General features: G+C 39.0%; 1 long non-coding RNA gene across 1 annotated transcript in view; it reads left to right on the top strand.

Moving 5' to 3' along the window:
* The window catches only part of LOC126061672 (uncharacterized), a 44965-nt gene extending 18362 nt beyond the window's left edge, over positions 1-26603 (top strand). The window contains exon 3 of the long non-coding RNA XR_007513867.1: positions 26562-26603. This is a non-coding gene — a long non-coding RNA (uncharacterized LOC126061672). The remainder of the gene's footprint in view (positions 1-26561) is intronic.
* Positions 26604-26806: the final 203 nt, after the last annotated feature.

Genomic DNA, 26806 nt, shown 5'->3' with positions numbered 1-26806 from the left:
CCAACCTTTTGGTTACCAGCTGAGCACAAGTCATTTGTGCCACCTTTGTTTTTGTTGCTGTTGAGCCAACTATGACTCATAGTGACCCTGTAGTACAGAGTAGAAGTGCCCCATAGGTTTTTCAAGGCTGTAATCTTTATGAAAGAAGACTGCCACATCTTTCTTCCATGGAGCAGCTGGTGGGTTTGAATTGCTGACCTTTCAGTTAGCAGCCAAGCCCTTAACTACTACACCACCAGGACCCCTTTGTGCCACCTAGGGACCTGCACATTAGAATATTTGAATTCTTCAATTCATTTAGCATAATATTGTGACATGAATAAGTGTCTGTAAAAACTTACTTGAATCTTTCGTGTATCTAAAAAAAAAAAAAAAAGAAAGAGAAACCAATTGCCATTGAGTCGATTCCAACTCATAGCAACCCTATAAAACAGAGGAGAACTGCCCTATAGAGTTTCCAAGGAGTGCCTGGTGGATTTGAACTGCCAACCCTTTGGTCAGCAGCTGTAGCACTTAACCACTATGCCGCCAGGGTTTCCTTCATTGTGTAGGTGACCATTTTTTGTAATAAACATGCAAGTTTAAATTTGATAGGAAAAAATAATAGACCAAGTCTGTGGCTTATCTAAATAACCAAGGCTACAATAGAGACCAAAAGCACCTTTTCCTCCTTACGAATGCTTCTAAGGTCACAGGTGAGCTACTCAATACACATTTCAATCCTGGATTGACTTTATCAACACTCTACACATTTGGCCTGGAAGAAATGGTTCCTCCTTTTCAACGTGGTATTCCTAGAGATTGTGTTATAAAGTGGAACACTGAAATGTAAAATCATGACAGCGCAGCTGTCTGGACAGGGTCAGAAGCAGGCAAAAAAAAAAAAAAAGCAGTAGTGAGCAGTGATATATATTTTTAGGAAGCACTGAATGAAAAGTGTGGCAAATAGAGAAGCTAATAAAAGGCAACATGGCTGATACTTCAGTTTGGTCTAACATCTAAATTCGAAAATAAACCAATTATCAGGACTCAGAAATAACTAAAAACTACCAATTTAAAAAAAAAAAATTCCAAAGGGTTTTTCTAACTAAAATACTTACAATTAAAAAATGTTCCATTTTCTTTGTGGACCAGCATGTAGAATATTTATAGTAGGGTGAGGTATATGCCAGGAACGTGCTTGTTTTTTATTTACAAGATTGAGTGTAGCTACAGCAAAAGAACTGGACAAGTCCTATCTTTTCCATTATAACGAACCTGATATAATAGTTCTTAAATGGGCTTTTTATACTCCAAAAGACAAATTGAGTACAAAATCATGAGTATCACTCATGACAAATTGGGACAAATTGGCCCCAATTTGTCATGAGTGATAACTTGTATCAATTTCTAAAGAAGAGAAAGTTTCAGAGAAAAGAAAATGTCTCCTGTCTTTATTTTCACAGATAGGTATTGATAAAGATCCCTGAATGGTACAAATGATTTACACCCAACTCCTAACCTAAAGGTGGGTGTTCAAACCCACCCTGCAGCACATGGAAGAAAGGACTGATAATCTTATTTTTTTAGAGACTACAGCCAAGAAAACCTTGCGGAGCAGTTCTACTCTGTATCACATGCAGTTGCCATGAGCTGGAATTGACTTGAAGTAAACGGGGTAAATATATATGTGTGTGTGTGTGTGATATATATATATTGATATGCACATTAATTTCATTTTTTTAACTAAATTGAATTTAATACATAAAATAGATATCTGAATAAGTAACTTGTCAGGAAGAAAAAGGTAGTTTGGATACTGATCACTATGTTGCTATTAGGTGCCGTCGAGTCGATTCCCACTCATAGTGACTCTACGCACAACAGAAGGAAACACTGCTCAGTCCTGCGCCATCCTCATAATCGTTGCTATGCTTGAGTCATCGTTGCAGCCACTGTATCATTCCATCTTGTTGAGGGTCTTCCTCTTTTTTGCTGACCCTTTACTTTAACAAGCATGATGTCCTTTTCCAGGAACTGATCCCTCCTGGTAACATGTCCAAAACAGTTGAGACTTACTTCTAAGGAGCATTCTGGTTGTAATTCTTCCAAGACAGATTTGTTCATTCTTTTAGTAGTCCATGATATATTCAATATTCTTCACTAACACCACAATTCAAAGGTGTCGATTCTTCTTCTTTCTTCCTTATTCCTTGTCCACTTTCACACGTGTCTGAAGTGATTGAAAACACCATGGCTTGAGTGAGGCACACCTTAGTCCTCAAGGTGACATCTTTGCTTTTCAACACTTTAAAGAGGTCTTTTGCAGCTATTTGCCTAATGCGATGCACCTTTTGAGTTCTTGACTCCAGCTTGCACAGATGTTGATTGTGGATCCAAGTAAAACGAAATCCTTGACACCTTCAATCTCTGCTCCGTTTATCATGATGTTGCTTATCGGTCCAGTTGTGAGGATTTTTTTTTTTTCCTCCATGTTGATGTGTAATCCGTACTGAAGGCTGTGGTCTTCGATCTTCATCAGTAAATGCTTCAAGTCCTCTTCATTTTCAGCAAGCAAGGTTGTGTCATCTGCATATGGCAGGTTGTTAATGAGTCTTCCTCCAATTCTGATGCCCCGTTCTTCTTCATATAGTCCCGCTTCTTGGATTATTTGCTCAGCATACAGATTGAATAGGTATGGTGAAAGAGTACAACCCTGATGCACACCTTTCCTGACTTTAAACCAGGCAGCATCTCTTTGTTCTGTTAAAATGACTGCCTCTTGATCCATGTACAGATTCCTCATGAGCACAATTAAGTGTTCTGGAATTCCCATTCTCTGCTGTGTTATCCATAATTTGTTATGATCCACATAGTCAAATGCCTTAGCATAGTCAATAAAACACAGGTAAACATCTTTCTGGTATTCTCCGCTTTCAGCCAGGATCCATCTGACATTAGCAATGATATCCTTGGTTCCACGTCGTCTTCTAAATCCAGTTTGAAGTTTTGGCAGTTTTCTGTCGATATACTGCTGCAGCTGCTTTTGAATGATCTTCAGCAAAATTTTGCTTGCGTGTGATATTAATGATATTGTTCGATAATTTCTGCATTTGGTTGAATCACCTTTCTTGGAAATAGGTATAAATATGGATGTTTTCCTTTCAGTTGGCAGATAGCTGTCTTCCAAATTTCTTGGTATAGACGAGTGAGCACTTCCAGCACTGCATCCATTTGTTGAAACATCTCAATTGGTATCCTGTCAATTCCTGGAGCCTTGTTTTTCGCCAATGCCTTCAGTGCAGCTTGGACTTCTTCCTTCAGTACTGCGGGTTCCTGATCATATGTTACCTCCTGAAATGGTTAAATGTCAACTGATTCTTTTTGGTATAGTTACTGTGTGTATGCTTTCCATCCCTTTTGATGCTTCCTGCATGGTTTAATATTTTCCCCATAGAATCCTTGAATATTGCAGTTTGAGGCTTGAATTTTTTCCTCAGTTCTTTCAGCTTGAGAAATGCTGAGTATGTTCTCTTTTGGCTTTCTATCTTCAGGTCTTTGCACATGTCATCATAACACTTGGTCTTCTACAGCTGCCCTTTAAAATCTTCTCTTCAGCTCTTCATCATTTTTTTCTTTTTGCTTTAGCTACTAGATGTTCAAGAGCAAGTTTCAGAGTCTCTTCTGACATCTATTTAGGTCTTTTCTTTCTCTGCTGTCTTTTCAATGACCTCTTTCTTTCTTCATTTTTGATGTCCCAGATGTCATTCCGCAACTCATCTGGTCTTCAGTCATTAGTGTTCAATGAGTCAAATCTATTCCTGAGATAGTCTCTAAATTCAGGTGGTATATACTGAAGATTGTATTTTGGCTCTTGTGGACTTGTTCTAATTTTCTTCAGTTTCAATTTGAACTTGCATATGAGTAATTGATAGTCTGATTCTCAGTCGGTCCCTGGCCTTGCTCAGGCTGATGATATTGAGCTTTTCCATTGTCTTTTTCCACAGATGTAGTCGATTTGATTCCTGTGTATTCCATCTGGCGATGTCGACATGTATAATCTCTATTTATGTTGTTGAAAAAAGGTATTTGCAATGAAAAAGTCATTGGTCTTGCAAAATTCTATCACGTGATCTCCAGCATCATTTCTATCACCAAGGCCGTATTTTCCAACTACTGATCCTTCTTCTTTGTTTCCAACTTTTGCAATCCAATCACCAGTAATTATCAGTGCATATGGATTGCATGTTCGATCCATTTCAGACTGCAGAAGTTGGTAAAAACCTTCAATTTCTTCATCTTTGGCCTTAGTGGTTAGTGCATAAATTTGAATAATAGTAGTATTAACCGGTCTTTCTTGTAGGCATATGGATATTTTCCTATCACTGACAGTGTTGTACTTCAGGATAGATCTTGATGTATTGTTTTTGACTATGAATGCAACACCATTCCTCTTCAAGTTGTCATTCCCAGCATAGTACACCATATGATTGATTAAAAATGACCAATACCAGCCCATTTCAGCTCAGTAATGGCTAGGATACCAATATTTATTCATTCCATTTCATTTTTGATGCTTTCCAATTGTCCTAGATTCATACTTCATACATTCTGAGTTCCAATTATTAATGGATGTTTGCAGCTATTTTTTCTCATTTTGAGTCATGCCACATCAGCAAATGAGGGCCCTAAAAGCTTGACTCCATTCACGTCATTAAGGTTGACTCTACTTTGAGGAAGCAGCTCTTTGCCAGTTATGTTTTGAGTGCCTTCTAACCTGAGGGGCTCATCTTCTGGCACTATATCAGACAATGTTCTGCCACTATTCATAAGGTTTTCACTGGCTAATTCTTTTCAGAAGTAGACTGCCAGGTCCTTCTTCCTAGTCTGCCTTAGGCTGGAAGCTCAGCTGAAACCTGTCCATCATGGGTGACCCTGCTGGTATTTGAGTACTGCTGGCAGAGCTTCCAGCATCACAGCAATAAAATCCCCCCAGTATGACAAACTGACAGACCTGTGGGGGCCTGGTCACTACAGGAGAAACTGTGTTAAACTAATTAGAAATAATAATGTACAATTATTAATTTAAATAATAATGTACAATTACAGACCATTGTACATCTAAACGATATGACTCACGTGGTTTAGGTGATGATAATATAGTTACTTATGGCTGCAATGAATAGCCACTGATAAAAGAGTGTCTAATCTTTATTAACTCTACAGAATTGGTAGTTACTAAGAAACCACAGATTTTCTTTTTTTAAAATTTTGTTATAGTTACTGAGAATATACACAGCAAAGCATACATCCATCAATCCAGCAGTTTCTATGTGTACAATTAGTGACACCGGTTATGTTCTTGAGTTGTACAACCATTCTCACCTTCCTTTTCTGATTAACCTGAATTCACTTCACCCTAAGGTTCCTTTCTAATCTTTCCAGTTGCTGCTGTCAATTTGATCCCATATAGATAGTTCTTAAAAGCATAATGCTCAAGGCAAGCCTTTTTTTATTAGTCAAGCTATAAGATGACTTCAGGAGATATTTTTAGTTTAAGGTTTAAAGGTTATCTTTGGGCAATATTTTCAGGAGTTCATCCAACCTCCATAGCTCGAAAAAGTCTGGAGTTCATGAGAATTTTAAATTTTATTCTGCATTTTTCTTCTTTTGATCAGGATTCTTGTATGGAATCTTTGATCAAAATGCTCAGTAATGGTAGCTGGGCACCATCTGGTTCTTCTGGTGTCAAGGCAAAGGAGGCAGGTATACATGGAGAAAATGAACTACACATTCCATATCCGCCTCCTATTCCTGACTCCCCTTCTTCCTCTGTTGCTCCAGGTGAATAGAGACGAATTGTTGTGCCTTGGATGGCCACTTGCAAGCTTTTAATACCCCAGCACTATACAACTAGGAGCAGGAGGTAGAACAGAAGCACTAAGCACGTTATTAGGCCCATTAAGGGGGTTGTCCCGTGAAATCATGACCGTAAACCTCCAAATCAAGGAACCAAATCCCATGAGGTGTTTGGGTATACAGAAGCAGCCTCATCAGGTACTCTTTCTCTCTCTCCCCTTTTTTTTTATTTGTTGTCATTGTTATAAATATATCTATCATACAAGGTATACAACATTGACAGCAATGGCAATAATTGGCTGTGCAACCCTACCCTTAATCAATGTGAGTTTTACATCACCATTAATCCCTCTCAACCCTCTCCCTCCCACCCCTGGTAACTGCTAATAAACTTTGTTCTCATATATTTGCCTTTTCTTATCTTTTTATACAAGGGAGTCCACACATTATTTGTCCTTTTGTGATTGGCTTATTTAACTTAGTATAATCTCTTCAAGCTCCATCCATACTGTAGCATGCATCAAACCTTCATTTCTCCTACTGGTCAAGTAGTAATCCATTGTCTGTATGAACCACATTTTGTTATCCATTCATCTGTTGATAGGTATTTAGATTGTTTCTACCTTTTGGCTGTTGTGAATAATGCTGCAGCGAACACTGGTGTACCAGTGTCTTTTTGAGTCTCTGCTTTCAAGTCTTTTGGGTATATATCTAGCAATGGAATTGCTGGGTCATAGAGTAGTTCTATTTTTAGTTTTTTGAGGAATGACCACATTGTTTTCCACAACAGCTGTACCATTTTGCGTTCTCAGTGATAGTGGATAAGGATTCTAGCTTCCCCACATCTTCACCAACATTTGTCATTTTCTGTTTTTTTTTATTTCTTTATTTTTTAATCTTAGCCATCCTAGTGGGAGTGAAATGGTATCTCATTATGGTTTTTGATTTGCATCTCTCTGATGGCTAATGGCACTGAGCATCTTTTCGTATGTGCAGTGAAGTGTCTATTCAAGTCCTTTGCCCATTTTATGATTGGATTATTTGTCTTTTTGTTGTTAATATTTTATTTGTTGTTAGATTCTTGTCGAATACATGGTTTCCGAAGATATTCTCCCAGTTGTTATCTTTTCACTTTTTTGATAAAGCCTTTTGATGAACAAAAGTTTTTAATTTTTATGAGGTCCAGATTTTCTTTTTAATATTCAATATGGAGGTAAAAAGCCTCATACTTTTAGCTACCATACTGTTTGACTACTAAGTCTCTTTCCTATATTTATTTATGGATGCAAAATAGCAGCTGGAATTATGTACCACAGACGTTCAAAGAATTTTAGTTCCAGAAGGAACAATAATGATCTTGCTGTCCTATCCTATCATGTCATAGATAAGGCTCACAGAGGCTAACTGAGTGCTCAAAGTCACAGAGCTAGTTAGGAGCAAATCCAGGGGTAGAACCTGGGGCTTTTCCCATGATCTGAGGCTTGATCTAAGGTCAGCACTAACTAAGTCAATGGTTTAGTAACTTATCAACAGAGGTAGATAAAGCTGCAACATTTGCTCTGGTTCATACCAATGAGACCATTTCAGGTCATAATATTTTTGTCCTCAAAGTTTGGCAGATCAGCACACTACTGAAACCTCATCAAACTACAAGGGGTAGGGAAACTTTAAAAGTGATTAATGGGCTGTTTAGGAAAAAAAGAAAAAAAGGCAAAGCTGAGTTGGCTAGAACTTTTATCAGCCCCTGGACAGATCCTATGAAAGCAGGTCATGTGCCCTGTGAGATCACTACTTCATTTTCTTCTCCAAACTGTATTCTTTTGAAGGATCTAAAATGTAAAATTGCCTAATCCAAACATGGAGCTGCTTGGCAAGAGTAGGGGTTTAAAGGAGATGGTTGGGAATTAGACACTGCACAAAGCAATTTGCACCCCCAATAACTGGATTCACCATATTTCAAGCTATTCAGTTGACTGAACATGGCCCTGAATTTTTGTCAACTCCCTTTAATTAATTTTGCTGTAAGTCCTACAGTGAGCTGGGTGAACTCTTAAACATTAAACAGTAGAATTACTCACCGGGTGGCTTTTCCCAAACACCCCCAACCCCAATTAAAGAGCTGTATTTGGTTTGGGTTTCCTCAAATGGTGCTCTTGTTAACACTCATCAAACACAGGAAAAATAAAACCGCAATTTAACTGTGCTCGCAGTGTGAAAGGCTTGTGCAAATAATCAGCACATTTCTAACTGGTTAGTAACAGGCAGAGTGCAAAAAACAAATGACCAGATTTATACCACTGGGCAGGTCTGAAAGCAACATTACAGCTGAAATATATTCATTTACAACTTAAAGCAAGCCTTTCAGTGAATAATTGTTTACATAATAGTGAGGAGCGCTTGTGCTGCGCAACTGGGATCCATTTACAATGTGTTAACCAAATAATGCATGTTTACAAAAGATTTAGAGTTTGTTTTTGGAGAAAAGAATCATGGTACCCATGCCAACAAAAGCAGAGCAGTATGTACAGTTAGTAAATCTTTCCTTAGCTGCAAAATTAGTATCGAGTTGCTTGAGCCTGTAAACTACGTCAGCATAAGTCACTCATTAAATTGGTGTGTGAAGGTAGTACTCTCAAACAGCAGGTTTCTCCATTCTGATTTTTTTTTTTTAAATCAGGCAAATAGTGAGCTTGGGGTAGAGTTGCTTAACTAAACCAAGGCAAGAAGAAGGTGGAATCATCTTAAAACAGCCATCCTGGATTTAATAGCCTACAACAAAACCCTAAGCAGGTCAACTTCATGGTTCAGCAATTCCTAAAAGCCTTGTCTACTTCTCCAAAGATTATGGGTGACGGCTAGTGTACAAGAGCTCCCATTGAGGACTGATTTACAGCACTGATGGGCTTGGTGGTGACAAAGGAGGGCCGAGGTCCTCCAGAGCTTTCTGTGTTTTTTATATCCCAGAAGATGATGTGGTTCTGTGATAGGAATCTCTTACACTTTACCATTGACATAAACAGGTCACAGTGCCTGCAAAAGCTTACGCAGGAGTCAGAAGCAATCTCTCTCTCTCTCTTTTTTTTTTTTCTGGGTCAGAGTCAGATTTTATCGAGGCAAGCTATCTAATGGAACACACACCATGTGATAGGACCCAAACAGAGTGCATTAAAAATGAAGCAGAATGGGGCCAGGTTTGTCTCAAGCTAGCGCTATAAAAAGGATAAGTTTCAGACATCAGCTGAATGCAAAAGGAAAAATTTTTTTCTGCATTGACAAAAGCCTCTTTTTAAGGGGAAAAAAATGTTGAGAAGAAGAAAAAAAAAAAAAGCCACAAATGTAGTTTCACGCTAGATGTATCTGTTGTGAAGCAATATGTTGGCTAAATAGGAAAAGTCAGGTGAGTTAAGTCTCATGGCAGCCTGATTTAAGCCACAGCTACACAAACCAGAGCCCTGTCCAGATCTCAGGAAAGTGAATTATATATAATAACACTTACAGTTTCCTAGTACTATTAGATTTGCCTTCTTACATAAATGCTTAAGTTATGATAAAAAACAGAGCCATGTCAGTTCCTTTCAGTCTCGGCACATTTGCTATTAGCATAAGAAATGCTGCTTATGGCAGACCCAGCCGAGCTTGAAATTTCTGAATTAATGGATTTGATTTCCTCTTGAGACAAACCATCAGCCTTGCAGTAATGGAAATAGATATAGTTGGTAAAACAAATAAAAAGCTGGCATGCAGATAAAATGGGTTTCAGTTTAAAATAGTAATGTTGTAATTGAAGTGAACAATTACAGGGTTGCTCCTAGGCACAAAAGAAATACCACAAAAATGAAGTAATGTTTTTGTTAAGTATAGTCATTTCATGAAAATGTAGAGCTCCAGATGTCATTGTCTGCCAAAGGGAAAACTATACTTATTCTTCTATGCAAAGATCATTTAATAACATTTGGCTAATTTTAATAATAATTGCTAATATTAACCCTGTATTTCACTGAGAGCTTGAAGACAAAGGCTCCCTGCCCCTGCCCCATTTGTTCCCTTCATTTGGTGGTGAGCCAAGGAGAGCAAGTTCTTGGTTAAAAGCATGTGGTAATGAACTCTCAGCGAGCCCCACCCCCACCCATCCACACCTCCAGCAGCCACCTCCTCCTCTTTAATGTCTTACTTCTCTTTGTCAAGCATCTGTTGTCAGACAAGGAGCCTGTTCACTGGCAATTGGAGGTGCAGGAGGAAGGAGTGAGGATAAAGGGAAGATAGAGGGTGGGGACCCAAGAACAGGAGAATAGGCTACAGAATGTTCACATCTGATCCCCGTCACAATTCTTTTTCGGTCTGTTTCAACTTGTCTGCAAGCCATATGAAATCCAGAACAGAAACATTCATTTTTAGCACTTGAAATCTTTTTTATGTTCATACACGCACAAACTGAGGCAGCCAAGGCCACAGGATGTCACAAGAAACATAACTATCTCATTGAATCTGAAAAGACAGCGACACAAATACACTTCAGCGAAATGCTCAGCTGGGTCCCAGCCCACCATTTGGCCCTCCCTCCCATTCCTCAGCTTTATGGCATTGCAGGAAGAGACACACGCTGCGTTCCCTCCTCAGGTTTTAGTAATTAAAACAATATTGTAGCTCTGTGAAGTTTTATTTGGAAATATACTGGGCTCCGTTCCCTGACACACACAGCCTTTTTGGCTCATTTGGCATCTCTTTATCCAAAGGAGGTGCTTTTCTCAGGATTGATATATCTTTGGTGCTGCAACGTTGAAGAAGCCACAGAGGAATGAGAAAATGAAAGTCTCAACAAAGGATTGAGCTGTGACTTCTTAAGAGAAAAGGTTAAATCGACCGGCTGTGTGTCTGGGAGGGAAAAAGGGCCTCTCCCCTTTTTACTCAGCCAGTCAGAATAACTCATTTCCTAACACAGCCTACCTGTGACAGTCACAGGTGACCTCCCAGCCAGCTAAGCTTGGATGATTTCCCCCTTCCCATTGCCCAAGTACAACTCCTGCCAGAAGACAAATGTACTGCAAGCCGAAGACATATCTGTAGTGCAGAGGAAAAGCAGCCTGTCTACATATGTCATTTTAAAGCCTGGCGAGGAGGTTTTACTGCTTTCTTCACACTCTCACACTTACATAAATACACCCACACAGTACAGGCAAGTTCCTGAAACTCCCGAGCGTTTCTCTCCATTAGGAGACATTTTAAAACAAATTAGCACCCTCCCCAAAAGCCTATTGGCCTAAATGTGTTTATTACTTTGTTTGCTGTTTTCAAAGCTCTTCCTAAAGGCTTCAAACAAGACTGGGGAGTTCCTGCAGAATTAAGCACACTCTTAGTCTGTTGAGGACTATACACATCTGACAAAGACTTAAATCTTTTTTTTTTCCTTCTCTTGACATAGCGGCTGGTGACACATAAATGTACTTTTTTCTTTTGACAGAGTAATAAAAATCTCATTATCTCTGAATAGGCAGCAATTTCGTTATCTAATCTTTTTACCAAAAGGTTAGTTAATTAATCAGAAACAAATCCTGATTATTATTTCAATAGAATTAGAAAGACAAATCACCAGAGTACAGCTAAATAGGGCAGGCCTGCGGTTTAACCTGCCTCATTGCCATGCAGGCCCGTGATTGTCGTGATTGTCAGGGTTCCTCCAGGCAGACAGCATTCGGAACAGCAGCCAGCAGATGGCTGGCTCGGGAGCGGCCAGCCTTCCTCGGCTCTAATGCCTGTGATCCCATTACCTCACTGAATCCGTTACCAGGGTAACTGTTAAATTGCTGTGAAAGGCATGGTAATAAAGTAACCTGTCACATTGGCAATAAAAGGAGCAGAATTTTCCTGTTCACTGAACTTTGCAGCTCATCAATACTGACTTGATGGAGAAATTCACCACGACTCCAGGGTCAGCAGCAGGAATCTCTCCATAAGCCTTCTGAAATGCAAACGAAAGTTCATGTAAACACAGCGAAGATATAATTAAAAGCTGGGTTCTTAGCTGCACCGAGCTAAGGCTTCACTCTTTTCTGTGGAAGGTGATGGGAGCTTGAAGAACATCAGATTGCTCCCTTTGTTGTTGTTGGCTTTTAATTTAAAGCATGCTAGATAAAAATAACCTTTGTCGGGGAAAGACAAGACAGCTGTGATTAATTCAAGACTTGGAAAAAGAAGTACAATAAAAATCCCCTTGTTCCTAAAATCTTTCTTTTTTAGATCCTATCTTCTTTGCCCTTTTTATTAAAGAGTCACTGTACTTAAAAAATGATTTGAATTTGAGCATTTAAGCAAGAGAATGGAAAGTCTTGGTTTTCACAGGCATGAGGAGTTGAAAGCAACAACTCGGTCCTCTCCCCAACCCCACGCTTAGGGTCCGTCAGTTATAACTGCAAAGAGATGAACGAGTGCTGAAGGTGTGCTACACATGACTGAGCCTTTCCTCCCTGTAAATGTCCTTCAAAGGCGTCTGTGTCCTGGATCCTAGCGGTGACATTACCAGGTGTAAGATTTGTTAAGTTAATGGAGATTTTTTGAGGTAAGAAAGGAAAGGAGCTCAACGCTCTCTCAGCACTAAATTTAAGAATAAGAAATAAGTAGAAAACCCCATTTACCTCAATTACATTTTGTTGACGGACCTATGAACACACACAGAAAGTGGGGTATATCTATCTAGCCCTTATTATTAGCCATTTACAGATTTCACGCTTTTGGCTCCATTTGGTGCTGTCATTAATTAGGCAGTATTAACCTTAGACTTACTTTGGAGCTTGCCTATTGAAATAACTTTGGGCACCCTCCTCTTTCTCCCTCCTTCCTTCTCACCCTTTGACTTGCAAGGGCTTACAGCTTGTTATTAAAAACCTGACTATTTCTTTGACCAGCCTGCAGCAGAAATGAACCGTACTTCTAGTGGTAGCTGCAACCCATGAAAAGAAATGCCTCAAAGCAGGAAGAATCCTCATTACAGGGTGTTCAGTATGGGATCACAGAGCAGTCTCGCTGGCAGCCCACATCACATAGGGCCTTCGATTGGTATCTTAGACATGACGGTGCCTTTCAGAACGAGGTGGAGGGCTGCACATGGAGGAGCAGATGAGTTTGCAGCCAAAGTTAGGGTGGAAAAAAGGGCTATGGTTTCATGATAGCCAATTTTTTTAAAAAACTGAAAATGTTTTATGTTCTGTTGAAAAGCAATTCTCATACCTGGAATCACCATACACACATACACACACACACATACACCCCAAATGTAAAATGTGTATTTTAGTGCTGATATTTAAAGCATTCCCCATAGTCATATTTCTCACTTTCTGAATTCTGATAAGATTCTGGGTCGGAGAGAAAGAAGTAGAGTTATGCAGACGTAACTCATTGTGAGCAATCCCAGACCCATCCTTATGAAAGTTTTCCATAGGTATTAGGGCAGGAGAAAGTCGTTTTCTATACGAGGAATTGCTCAGATTGGAAGATTAAGAGCCAGTATAAATAATCTCCAAAATGGGCTAGAATTTTTAGGTGAGGTGTCATAGTATAATACCCATGGGGCCAGGTGACTTGCTTATGTATGAAGTGTATTGGATATGAGAAAATGGTGGCCATGTGGTCAACTGATCATGCATTCCCTCTCTAAAGGGGTGACATTATTCAATGGCCATCTACTGTTTCCGTGTGGCTAATGGGGGTTCACTTGTGGTCAGAGCTCTTGACTTTTCAAGAATACTCCCAAATAAGAATTTTTTTTACAAATTTGTAATTTTTGAAATCCAATGTGGGTCAAATAAACCTTAGTTGCAAAGGGAATTTGTGTTTGGAAAAGAATAGAGATAATGGTGGTACAACGCGAGAAATGTAATCAACATCATGGAATTGTAAATGTGGTACTTGTTGAGCAGGTGAATGTTTTGATGTGTGTATTTTCACCACCACCACCACCACAACAAACACTTAGTTGCAAGATTAACCTTGGCAATGATAATAATCGCATAGTTCTTCCCTGTGAAAGGCACAGTTGTGTGTATTTTCAATACATTAACATTAAATTAACACGGTGTTCCTATGAGGTAGGCAATATTATTTCTATTTTACAAATAAGACATGAAGGCAGAGAGAAATTAAATAACTCACCAACACACTAACTGGTTTGAAATCCAAACCAGTTGAAATCTAAGTATTATCAGGGTTTTCAAAATTTGTTTTAGAGCTTTCATGGTGAAAAAATGTCCTAATATGACCTGGGGCTGGTAGAGTAGAAGGCACTTAAGAGATAAGAGTCAGAGTTCTGTAATTCCCAGAAATGCGGGTTATCTGCATAAAGCCAGGTATAAACCAAAACAAAACCAAACTCGTTGCCCTCAAGTCAATTCCAACTCATAGCGACCCTGCAGGACAGAGTAGAACTGCCCTATAGAGTTTCCAAGGAGTGCTTGGTGGATCTGAACTGCCAATCTTTTGGTTAGCAGCTGTAGCGCTTAACCACTACGCCACCAGGGTTTCTGGGTATATTTATATAAATATTCTATTACTTAATAAAAAATAATACATACCTATTTTTGTATCTACACTGATAAGCTGTCAGACCTTTCTGCTGAATCAACCAAATATAAAATAGCAAAGGACTCTTAATCGCCCAGAGAAGATCCAGGCACTGAAGGAAAGAGAAGTTTGATTAAAATCATGCTCTAGAGCAAAAGATGTCAGCAAGAGTCTCTGGGTATTTGGGGTAATTATCAGGCAAAGCTGGGCATTTCTGGGAATGCTGGCATTTATCTGCTTGTTTTGGTCATCCTTGTTGCTGCTTATCCCTTCAGCAACCATTAGCAATGAAAACTGGAAGTTAAAAAAAAAAGTCTTGGTCTATTTATTTTCCAGATCCTTATAGAAAGGAAAGTCCTTGGATGGCACAGTTTGCTGTCTTCTACTAACCTAAAAGTTGGCAGTTGGAACCCACGCAGTGGCTCTGCAGGAGAAAACCCTGGTCATCTGCTTCATTAAAAATTAACCAAACAAAAACCCATCCAGTCAATTCCGACTCACGGTGACCCTATAGGACAGAGTATAACTGTCCCACAGGGTTTCCAAGGCTGTAATCTTTATGGAAGCAGACTGCAACATCTTTCTCCTGTGGAGTAGCTGGGGGGTTTCAACTGCCGACCTTTCAGTTAGCAACCAAACACTTAACCATTGCACCACTGGGCTCCTACTTAAAGATTGCAGACGAGAAAATCCTATGGAACAGTTCTACAGTATAGCACATGGGGCCACCATGAGTCAGAATACACTCAATGGCAACAGGTATAGAAAGGATAACTTTGAGACATCACATCCTATTTAGAATCTAGTCTTGGGAGACCAGCAACCCAAGACTTTGTGGTACCCCTAAAGAGTAAAAATCTGGCCAGGGGCTATAAATAAAAGATCAGAATCTCTGTAGGAGGAGGCTGGGACATCAGAATAGTAGCCAAGGCTGAACCAGGCAGAGAAACTTTGGGACATCTTCCTATTGAGTTTTTCCCTCTTCTTTCTCTCTTTTGTAATAGTTTCATGGAAAGGGAAAACAGTAGCAAAAAATGGTATCATGGATTGACTTGTGCCCCTCCAAAATATCTGTCAACTTGGCTAGGTCATAATTCCCAGTATTGTATGATTGTCTACCATTTTTGTCATCCGATGTGATTTCCCTATGTGTTGTAAATCCTATCACTATGATGTTATGAGATGGCTTAGTGGCAGTTACATTGATGAGATCTACAAGATTAGGTAGATATAAAAAGAGAGAAGTGAGCAGAGAGACATGGGGACCTCATACCACCAAGAAAGCAGTGCTGGAAGCAGAGTGTGTCCTTTGGACCTGAGGTTCCTGTGCTGAAATACTCCCAGAGCAAGGGAAGACTGATAACAATGTCCTTCCTCTAGAGCTGACAGAGAGAAAGCCTTCCCCTGGACCCGGCGCCCTGAATTCAGACTTCTAGCCTACTGGACTGTGAGAGAATAAACTTCTCTTTGTTAAAGCCATCCACTCATGGTATTTCTGTTATAGCAGCACTAGGTGACTAAGACAAATGGTTTCATTCACATTTTTTTCTTCCTGTTCCAATGAAATGAAGCAATTTCTCCACAAGGCCCAATCTGCCTAGTTAATTGATTTTCCTAATCAGGCATTTTGGAAAAACAATTGCACTTTGTGAACTTTTGGATGTTTTTCTCACTGGAGACTTGAGAGGGGCATACATACCATATTTTTAGACCCTGTTATTGAAGCACAGATTAAGGAAATTTTTTCATACCTTCTATTTGCATGTAATTTTCCTCCCGAGGTTTTTTTCTTTCTTCACTTCTTATGTGCTTGCACTAAGGCATTACAGTGAATAGTTATTCTGTTCATAGTCTACGAAACTTAGCAATTTGAGTTTTAATGTCTAGAAATGTTATCAGAGATCCAAATGGGACCACCATAATTGTGATGTCTACCAACTCAGAGAAAATTCTCTTTTCCTTGATGTAAGAAAAGACATTTGATGTAGCAATAAATGATTTGATCGCTGTAATCAGTATTTACTGTAAATTGGCTGAAATTACATCTAAGGATGAAAGGGAGAGAGCATGAAGAGGGAGAAAGGGAATAAACAGGACACTTTTGATTTGTTGTATTATTAACCTAATTCAGAGGTCTTTCTGAATTTCATTTTTTTTGAGACAAGGTGAACTATAAAGAAAAGGCTATCACCCATATTACTACTTGCTAGCACTAATACATTTGAATTTGCAAGAGTATTATCCCAGTCTATTCTTTTTCCTCCTTGTTACTAGTCCTGTAAGCAGGCTGTAGCACAAGGTGACCAATTAACTGTTGTGCTTTGGAACAGTATTGATGCTTAAACTTAGTTGCCTGCTTAAAACTTTTCATAACAAAATAGGCAAGCAACTGAGCAGCTGAAAGAGCACATACATGCATGTGTAATAGTAAAAGAACTGGAGAAGGTACATTATTATATTGTATTAGATTATGTTAGATTTGGCTATTTCTGGGTAGCATGTCTTTGGGTAATTATTCTTCTACGTTCATTTCTAATCTTCAATCACTAGGTATAAATATAGATGACTTCCAGGTGTCTATTTCTAGCCTCAACATCTCTTCAAGTCATCATCTTTTTTCATCTCTCATCTAGATATCCTTTCTGGGAAGTTCAGATGAACAAAGATTCCAAGGCAAACTCATTATATTATTCAAAAATCTTTTGCTTCCCCTATGTTAATACACCCATTTTCCTCTCAGCTACCCAAACTTAAAGGTTGGCCAAATCTAAAGTCACTCTTGGCATCTGTTTCTTGCTTCTCACAAGTGATCAGTCAAGTATAGTTGGTACTATCATCTCAGAGTCTATAGATAACAGTCTTCCCTTCTGTTATCTGTAAGACTAATATGCAGTTCTCTGTTATTTCTTATACAAACTGCTAACATTAAGCTACCAATTAAGCAATTAACTCTATACATTTTTTTAAAAATCTATTTTTCCTCTCTCCTAGTTAAGATATTAGTGAAGGATTTTATAAACAGTTCTGTCACACTCTCAGTTGGGGTTGTTGTTATTGTTGTGTGCTGTTAAGGCGATTCTGACTCATAGCAACCCTGTATGACAGAGTATAACTGCCCATTAGGGTTTCCTTAGACTGTAATCTCTATGGAAACAAATCACCAGGTCTTTTCTCCCATGGAGCTGCTGGTGGATTCAAACCACCCACCTTTCGATTAGCAGCCAAGCTCTTGGTTAACCATTGCAGCATCAAGGCTCCTTCAATTGGGGTAATTAAGCATATTATCACATAAAAGATCTTTTTAGATGTGCTAAGTAATGACAAATCATGCTCCCAATCTCTATTTTTTTAAGAAATGTCGTTATTTTCAGCTACAATCTTCGTCCATAAAAGTTAATTCAAGGTAGTGTTATTTTGCTATTTCCAAATTCTAAACATATACTTTTCTGGTTTCCACATTATTTACTAGAACTTTCTATAAAGATAATAGCACAAAAAAATTAAACCTAGTATTTTATGAAAGTTTATCTGGTAAAGCCAAACCTTATAACCATCTTAAGTGAAACTGTTTTAATTTTCAGTGGACTAGGTAAAGGATGGAGCTCTGGTGGCATAGTGGTTAAGCACTCAGCTGCTAACCAAAAGGTTGACATTTCAAATCCAACAGCCACTACCTGGAAACTCTATGGGGCAGCTCTACCCTGTCCTGTACAGTTGCTGAGTTGGACTAGACGGCAATGGGTTTTTTGGTTTGGTTTAGGTAAATGACATCATGCTTGGTAAAGCAGACAGTCAATGGAAAAGAGTAAGACCCTCAACCAGATGGACTGACACAATGGCTGCAACAATGGGCTCAAGCATAACGACAATTGTGAGGATGATGCAGGACCAGGCAGTGTTTCATTCTATTGTACTTAGGGTTGCCATGAGTTTGAATAGACTTGACAGCACCTAACAACAGGAAAAGGAAGATGGATTCATTGAGGATCAATGAGGGACATAAAATGGACTATGACATGGCAAACATGACCACATAAATTGCTAGGGCCATTTTAGCAGCAGAGTGTCTGATCATTATAAGTTTTATCCATAAAGAGTCAAATGAGTGGCCTCATAGATAACTTTCTTTACCTTTGACCAGTCTAATGACAGGAGATTTTTAAAAGATTTTATATGGGTCACACTTACAACCTTCCTGTTAAAAAAAAGAAACTTAAGAAGCCAAATGAAACCATTGAATTGTTCAGAAACGGAATGGTTGTACAATAGTCAAATATGACATTTTGGTTACTTCTAGGTCTCCACCACTAAATCCACTGCCGTCTAGTGGATTCTGACTCATAATGACCACATAGGGTTTTCAAGCTTGTAATCTCTGCTGAAGCAGACTGCCATGTCTTTCTCCCACAGAGCTGTTGATGATTTTGAACCACCAACCTTTAGGTTTGCAGTTGAGCACTTTAACCATTGTGTTACCAGGTCGCCTCCTCTCTTGGGTCTCTAAAAAAAAAAACCCTGATGCCATGGTGTCAATGCCAATTCACAGTGACCCTATAGGACAGAGTAGAACTGCCCCATAGGGTTTTCAAGGAGCAGCTGGTGGATTCAAACTACCAACATTTTGGTTAGCAGCCAAGCTCTTAACCACTGCACCACCAGGGCTCTTTGGGTCTCTAAGCCAAAAACACCAAACCCACTGCCGATGAGTCAATTCTGACTCATTTGGGTCTCTAGAGGCTGTTAAATAGACAAGAAGAAATGTATCCACCCTGTGGGATACACCTCCTTCTTTCTCAAGGAAAATATCAAAGGAAGAACTTACATCTACTTTCCTGCCTCATAATCTACTGCCATCACTCTGAATGCAATGAAGCCGCAAAAAGCAGGAGCTCTTTCACACTGATGAAAACATAAGTAACCCAAGCCAAACCAAACCCATTGATGTCAAGTCGATTCCAACCCATAGCGACCCTACAGGACACTGCAGAACTACGCCATTGGGTTTCCAAGACTATAAACCTTTATGGAAGCAGGCTGTCACATCTTTCTCCTGAGAAAGAAAAAAAAAAAAAAAGAAAGAGACTCTATAATAACTGAATTCCATTCTACCTTAAATTCTCCACACTTTACATTCAAACTTAAACATAAATATTATTTACAAAACTACTGAAATATTCAAATGCAACTTATTTTCCACGTGTATCCCTCTGACATGAAAAAAAATGTTTAGATCTCTTTGAAATTCAATCTTATAATATTTATAAAAACCACACTTAGAATAATTTTCATTTAGAAATGTTTCCTATTTCTCTTTGGCAATTCAGAAGTCCTGAAGGAAGAAAAATAAATTAAAAACAAAATATGCCTTTTGAGAAAATTGTCTTGGTGTCCTTATTAGGAATTTTTATGAAAGAAAAAGATTGGAAACCCTAAATGACAATTAGCTCTTCAGGCTTTCAGCTAACTCTGCCCAGACTATCTTCCACTAAATTATATTTTTAATTTAACATCTTAGGGATGATGATAACAATGCTTTTTATTTCCAGAGATAATGTTCTCCCCCAAGCAATCTAATTTTAAAATTTATAGAGATTCTGGCTTGTCCAAAGAGTTCTTCTCTGTATTAGTTTTAGAAAATACTGGTTGAGAGGTAAATTTTTATTGTTTTATTGGTATATAAGAGAAGAAGTCGAAGTACACAGAAATATCTGTTTGGTGTATCTCTACCTATATTGAAATATCTTGTATATCCCATGAACTAAGGGAACTGGTATGGTTTCCATATGATAATGAAGCGATTAAAATATTGTTTTTCTAACTGACATTTTTATTTGAAAATAACCAGCATCAAGATTATAGAAGGAAAAAAAAAAAGTAAATAAAACTTCCTTGGTTTAAACATAAATGGGACTAATTTTTTGTGTGTGTTTACAGATTATTTGGATTTTTAAACCATGTACATAGAGGAGGGTTCATATTTTATATTCACTACGTAGTGTTAATTTATATGTGTGCTTTGCATTCTAGAAATTAAAGTACATACAATGCCTCAGGCTCAGAAAGCTTTCTCACTATTAGTGATTCCAAGGATTGTTCATAATATTTAATATCGAACAGAAAAAAATAAATAAACCTTAGATTTTTATTGGCTTTGCTGTCTTGCAATACGAATTCAAGCTCCCTGAAGAAATGAGATGTGTCAAGTCGTGCTTTAAACACAGCCTCTTAAAAACATAGGGAATGATTATTTCAGCAAGTTTTAGTTTGCAGCAGCAACATATGCAGTGGCAGCTGTGGACTGGAGCTTGGAGACCAGGGATCCCTTGGAACCCAATAAAGAAATTGTGACTTGCATGCAAAGTGCAAAAGAGTCGCTCTTCCCTGGTTCTAAATTATGCTGAGAATTCAGAGGGATAAAAAAGACAAAGAAACATATTGCAATTTCAATCTGATGATCTTCTACAGAAAGCTAAGCAAATTAAGATGAAATTAATTATATGAAAAAATACCCCACCCCATCCTCTAAGTAATAGTGAAAAATCTTTCTCTTTCTGCAGCAGGCAGTGTAGTGCCTAGCTACATTTCTCTGCTCATTAAAAAGTACCATTTTTATTGTGTCTTCTCAACATTATCAAAAAATGCACAGCCCTATTGAAAGATCAAGGAGAAAATTTATTCTTCAGGTGTTGACTCTATTCCCAAGCCACTTAAGCACGGCTCCATGGGGCAGTCTCAGAACATTCTATTCAATTATAGGCAGCAGCCAAGGGGGACCATGTTTTAATCTGTGTATAAACAAAGGAATAAAATAAAGACACCATATTTATAAATTCTAGAGATGCTGCTTTTTGTAATCTGATGGCAGGAATTATTATTCATATGACTTGCTTCCTATAATGGGCGGGAATAAGGGCACCTCTGCAGGTAAAGCCAGGCATCCCATTAAAAATGGACACGATTAAAGTGACGATCACCATCCTGTCTAGCAAAGGGAAGAAACCTGAGAATGCCACACAGTCATGTATTTTCATATCAGCTTTCATGTATTAAAGGATGCACATTTGCCCATTATTGCTTTTCAAAAGATCCTGGTTCATTTCATTGCCTAGAGGTAGGAAAAGAATCAGAACTGGTGAGCTCGCCTTTCTACCCAAGAATCTAAATGAGAGACCATAATTCTACATGGTTTGGTTTTTCAAAAATGAAATTGCTTTCAGGAAGAATGGTTACCACAGTCAGTTTGCTGGTATCTAGACACAAACAAGTGCCCATAAAATCCCCTCACATTCTAATGACTTGTGGTAGTCCACCTGCTGGCTACCTGAATCATTTTGAACACTTCAGTAGAGACTGTTTTACTTTAACATCAAATGTGATTAAGGCTTTATGGTGGCACTTAATTAAAGCTCTTCGCATTTTTGTGGTTGCTGCCATCTCCTTTGAACACCAGTTTTGCATGCTTTTGAAAAACAACAGACTAAAACATCCAAGAACAGATACTAGAAAGAGTAAAACACAGCCTATAAATAATAATAATTTTTTCAAACCTGTGAGGTAAAGGAAAAGCCTCTACTGGCCTCTATTTCCTGTCAGGATTCCAAGCGAAGGAGACTTCTTCCCTCAGGAGAATGATTACGAATCTGCAGTGTTGGCATACTGATGTTAGGCCAGAGAGGACTGAACAGTCTGATTTTAATATGATCTTATGTTTACCTGCCAAGAGTATTATATTATCTAAGTTCTCATAAAAACAAAGTTCATACGACAGACTTCTGGAAATGACAGACGCATAACCAGATAACCTGGTAAAAAGCACCAGTAATTCCTTGTACTGGGAAATAATCAATCAACCAGTTGCTTTAGAATAGGACCAATCTTATTGTGAACTCCCATCTGTATGAGGGAAGCAAGAATCCATTCATGGTTGAAAGATGCACCATCAATCCTTAAATTAATGACTAGCCAGATTGGAAGGCTGCCACCATGCTTGATGCAATCTTTCTTCCATCAGTGCCCAACTTTTTAGCCAGCAGAACATATCTGTATTGGTCTTGTGACTCACCTAGGGGCAGTCAAGCCAGTTAACTGGCCAGTGTTTGCTGAAGTCCACCAGGCAACAAAATGAGACCAATGCCTATCAATATTTAAATATGAAATGATTTCAACACTCACTGGAGCTTGCATCTGGCTCCTTCCATCTGTAGGGAAATAGAACACCTGGGGAGATGATCATCCAGAGGTACATCGAGATAGCCTATGGCCAGAGTACTAAGGGGATGTACTTCGAACAATCGTGTTGAATTGGGGAACAAATCAGTCTGTCCACTCTAGAGAAATGGAAACCATTTCACCTCAGTAACTCTTCTTCCCTTACAAGAGTATGAGATAATGCTAATGCCTACACTCGATACATGCTATGAATGACATAAATTAGTATAGGCATAAATGAATACTAATGCCTATACTGGATAGGGAAAATGAGTGATTTGACTTGCTTTATTGATTGGTTTACAAATTACGTTTACTGTCATATAGAAATTGTAGCTTCCTTCAACACGGCTAGTTAATTTGCTACATTAATCTGATAGTAACAGAGCTTAATTTCTCCAAGTCCTAGCCTAAGTAAACATGCCTGCATTCTCTGCCACCGTAGTAGTTTTGAAATATTTCCACTTCAGCAAAACTATTAATATCTACTTCCCTAAAACATAATTATAGCCATAACCTCCCCCCACCAGGTAGTTTAATTAGTATTTCCAGGTATAAGAGAGTATAACTTTAAGTATAACTTAAACCTTTGAACATGGTTCAAAAATCTCTGCTTAAAGAAAACCACGTAATTAAAAAATACATGCTCAAGACTTTGCTATAAATAAATATTCTATATCCATCCTACCACCAAATGGAGTTAGGACAGAGTTGTGTTGTTGGCGAAGTGTGTGGACAACAGACTCCGATAAATGAAAGGCAACTTATATTGGAAGTGAAGTTTGAAATTAAAAAAAATAAATCTGTTGTCGGTGAGTCAATTCTGACTCTTAGTGACCTTACAGGACAGAGGAGAACTGCCCCACAGGGTTTCCCAAGGAACAGCTTGGTGGACTCGAACTGCCAAACTTTTGGTTAGCGGCCAAGATTTTAACCACTGCCCCACCAGGGCTCCAGGAAGTTGAGATAACCTCTGAAAATATTTACTTACAAACAATCTGAAACCTCTGCCTCTGCTGTTGGAAACTTCTGCGGCGTATGCACCACAAAAGACATTCTGTCATCAAAAACTGAAACCCTGGAGCCTTGCCCAATAAGTACAGAAAATGCAATCCAACTTCTTTTGGTTGATGTTTTATTGATAAAAATCAGAAAGCAAACCTTCTATGAACTTGTAATTAGTTTACTATGAGAAGTGTTGACTAAAGCTTTAGTTCAACACCCTGGATTTCCCCCAGCGCTGGGCTGAATGAGCACAGTTCCTAGTGGCAGTCATGCTGGGTCATGAAACTAATTGTGCTTTGTGAGGGTGAAAATTCTCAATTTCCGGACTGGGGACACTGCTGCATGACGGATGGATGTTAGAAATGTGGTATGTTGTGCTCCTTCATCTCTGTCACTGGGTATTTATTCTGACTTGGCTTCTAAATTATTCATTTTCTTTAAGCAATCAATATTAATAATCTGATTTGCTCCCTGGCATTTTTAGTCACACTTCTGTTTAACTGACTGTAAATAAAGGTCACTTGGAGGCTTCCTGCTGCTGTTCGGAAGGTCCTTGCCTAATTAATTCCCAACACTTTTTTCCCTATGACTGTGATTAGCAGTTGCAATCAGGTTCAGCAATTAGCTGCCTCCTTGCACTGTGATTTGCTCAGTGCAGCTCCAAGATGAAGCTTCACTAGGTTGTTCAGTCTTCACTCTGAAAAGGAATCTGAGTAGGGAGGGTTTAATTTTCACTTCAAGGTTTACAAATTTGCAGATAATTATAGAGAGATTACCAAGCCCATCTGCCAGCTACTTTAATAATCTCCTTGTTTAGGGTCCTCAAATCTTGAGCATCTTGGGAAGCAGCATAGCTTGCTAGTGCTCCAGAACTGGAAAGAGCAGGGTTCCGGTGCAGGCTTCACCACTCAAAAGCTCTTTGATCTTGGGCAAGTTATTTCTTATCACTGTCAATTTGATCACATATATGATGAGAGCAGTACTACCTTGGGGTTTGTAATTAAGATTTCAGTTACCAGCTGCTGTTGAGTAGATTCCAGCTCATGGTGACCCCACGTGTGTCAGAGTAAGACTGTGCTCAATAAAGTTTTCAATGGCTGATTTTTCAGATGTAAATCACCTCTGGGTGAAATCAAAGCTCCAACCTGTTGGCTCTGTTTACACCACTCAGGGACTCCACAGTGAAGATTAAGCAACACTAAATTCATGAATGATTCAACAGATGTTCATTAAGAACCAGAAAGTTTCTCAGTGTAGGCTGTTTTGAATAAAATAGACATGAAAGTGGTCAGAAAAGACAATGAAAATGTAAATAAACAAGTAAATCCATAAATTGCACCAATCTTGTGAAGAAAAACACCGGATGCTATGAGCGACCAGTCCTTGCTGAAGGACATCATGCTTGGTAAAGTAGGGAGTGTCTTAGTCATCTAGTGCTGCTATAACAGAAATACCACCAATGGATGGCTTTAACAAAGGGCAGTTTATTCTCTCACAGTCCAGTAGGCTAAAGGTCCGAATTCAGAGCACAGGCTCCAGAGGGAGGCTTTCTCTCTCTGTCGGCTCTGAAGGTAAGTCCTTGTGATATATCAGTCTTCCCTTGGTCTGGCAGCAAGCATCTCAGCGCAAGAACCGCAGGCCCGAAGGACGTGTTCTGCTCCCAGCACTGCTTTCTTGGTGGTATGAGGTCCCCATGTCTCTCTGCTCACTTCTCTCTTTTATATTTCCAAAAAGATTGGCTTAAGACACTACCTAATCTTGTAGACCTCATCGGTATAATTGCCGCTAATCCATTTTATCACATCATAGTGATAGGATTTACAACATATAGGGAAATCACCTCAGAAGATAAAATGGTGGACAATCATAATCGTACAAGGGAATCCTGACATAGCCAAGGTGACAGATATTTTGGGGGGACACAATTCATTCCATGACAGAGGGTTAGAGATGAAGAAGAAGACTCTCAACAAGATGGATTGATACAGTGGCTGCAACAATGGGCTCAAATGTAGCAATGATTGTGAGAATAATGCAGGACTGGGCAGTGTTTTGTTCTGTGGTACATAGGGCTGCCGTGAGTCAAAACTGACTTGATGGCACCTAACAACAACACGAGACAGAGAGAGGATTTAACTTTGGATTGGGTGGTCTAGGAAGGCCTCGTTGAGAAAGAACATTGAGTTTTATGTGTTCCAGAAGCTGAAAGTGGTTATGTGTGTCTGTAGTGCATTGAGCTATAGGTTGCTAGATGGAGAGCCTGTGGGAAGGAAAGCAGAGGTGGTACCTGTGGCCAGCACACTCATTCAGGGGACAGGATAGCAGAATGGTCAAGTGCCTGCGTTCAAATTCCACCTCTATCTCTATTAAATGCATGTCATTAAGCAAATCATTTAAGCTCTTTGTGCCCTCTTCCTACATCACAGAATTGTTGAGGGTATTAAATATAATAATTGTATACAAAACATTCAAACACGGCTTGAAAATAGTAAGCATCCAATAATGTTAAACATTATCATTGGAAACTGATAGAGTTTACATTTAAGTATAGTGAGAGGGCTTTGGAGTGTTTTAAAAATGCTTTAAATAATCAGACTGACTATAGTGGTGTGATTTGTTAAGGATGTATGTCAACTTGGCTGGACCATGATTTTCAGTGGTTTGGCAGTTATGATGTAGTTTGGCAGTAGTATGATGATATGATCATTTCCATGATGAGATTTGATATAATGTGATCACTTCCATAATGGGATCTGCTGTGAGTAGCCAATCAGTTGAAAGGACATTCCTTGAGGGTGTGGCCTGCACTGAAGTGGACTCTCTGGCAAGGCTTGTGGGCTTTTGCTCACTCTGGACCCTGTAGCTGGCTCCTGTTTGTCTCACTTCTGATTCTTGGGACTTGATCTAGCAGCTTATCTGTGGTCTTGCCTAATGATCTTTGGATTTATTGATCTTCACAGCCTGTGAGCAAGAGCCCTGCCATCTGACCTGCTGATCTTGAGTTCGCCAGCCCGTGAGGCTATGTAAGTCAGAAGAAGCCTCCATCCTGACCCACAGATTTGGGATGTTCCAGCCTCTACAACCACATGAGCTATTTCCTTGATATAAACCACTTTATATAGATATTTATATGTTTTACTGATTTCGATTCCCTAGAAAACCCAGCCTAAGATAAATAGAAACAATAGCTTTGAGAGGAAAATGT

Source organism: Elephas maximus, chromosome 2 (assembly GCF_024166365.1).
Source record: "Elephas maximus indicus isolate mEleMax1 chromosome 2, mEleMax1 primary haplotype, whole genome shotgun sequence".
NCBI lineage: Eukaryota > Metazoa > Chordata > Mammalia > Proboscidea > Elephantidae > Elephas > Elephas maximus.
Note: the sequence above shows the minus strand (reverse complement) of the source record. Positions and strands in the feature narration are given on the sequence as shown.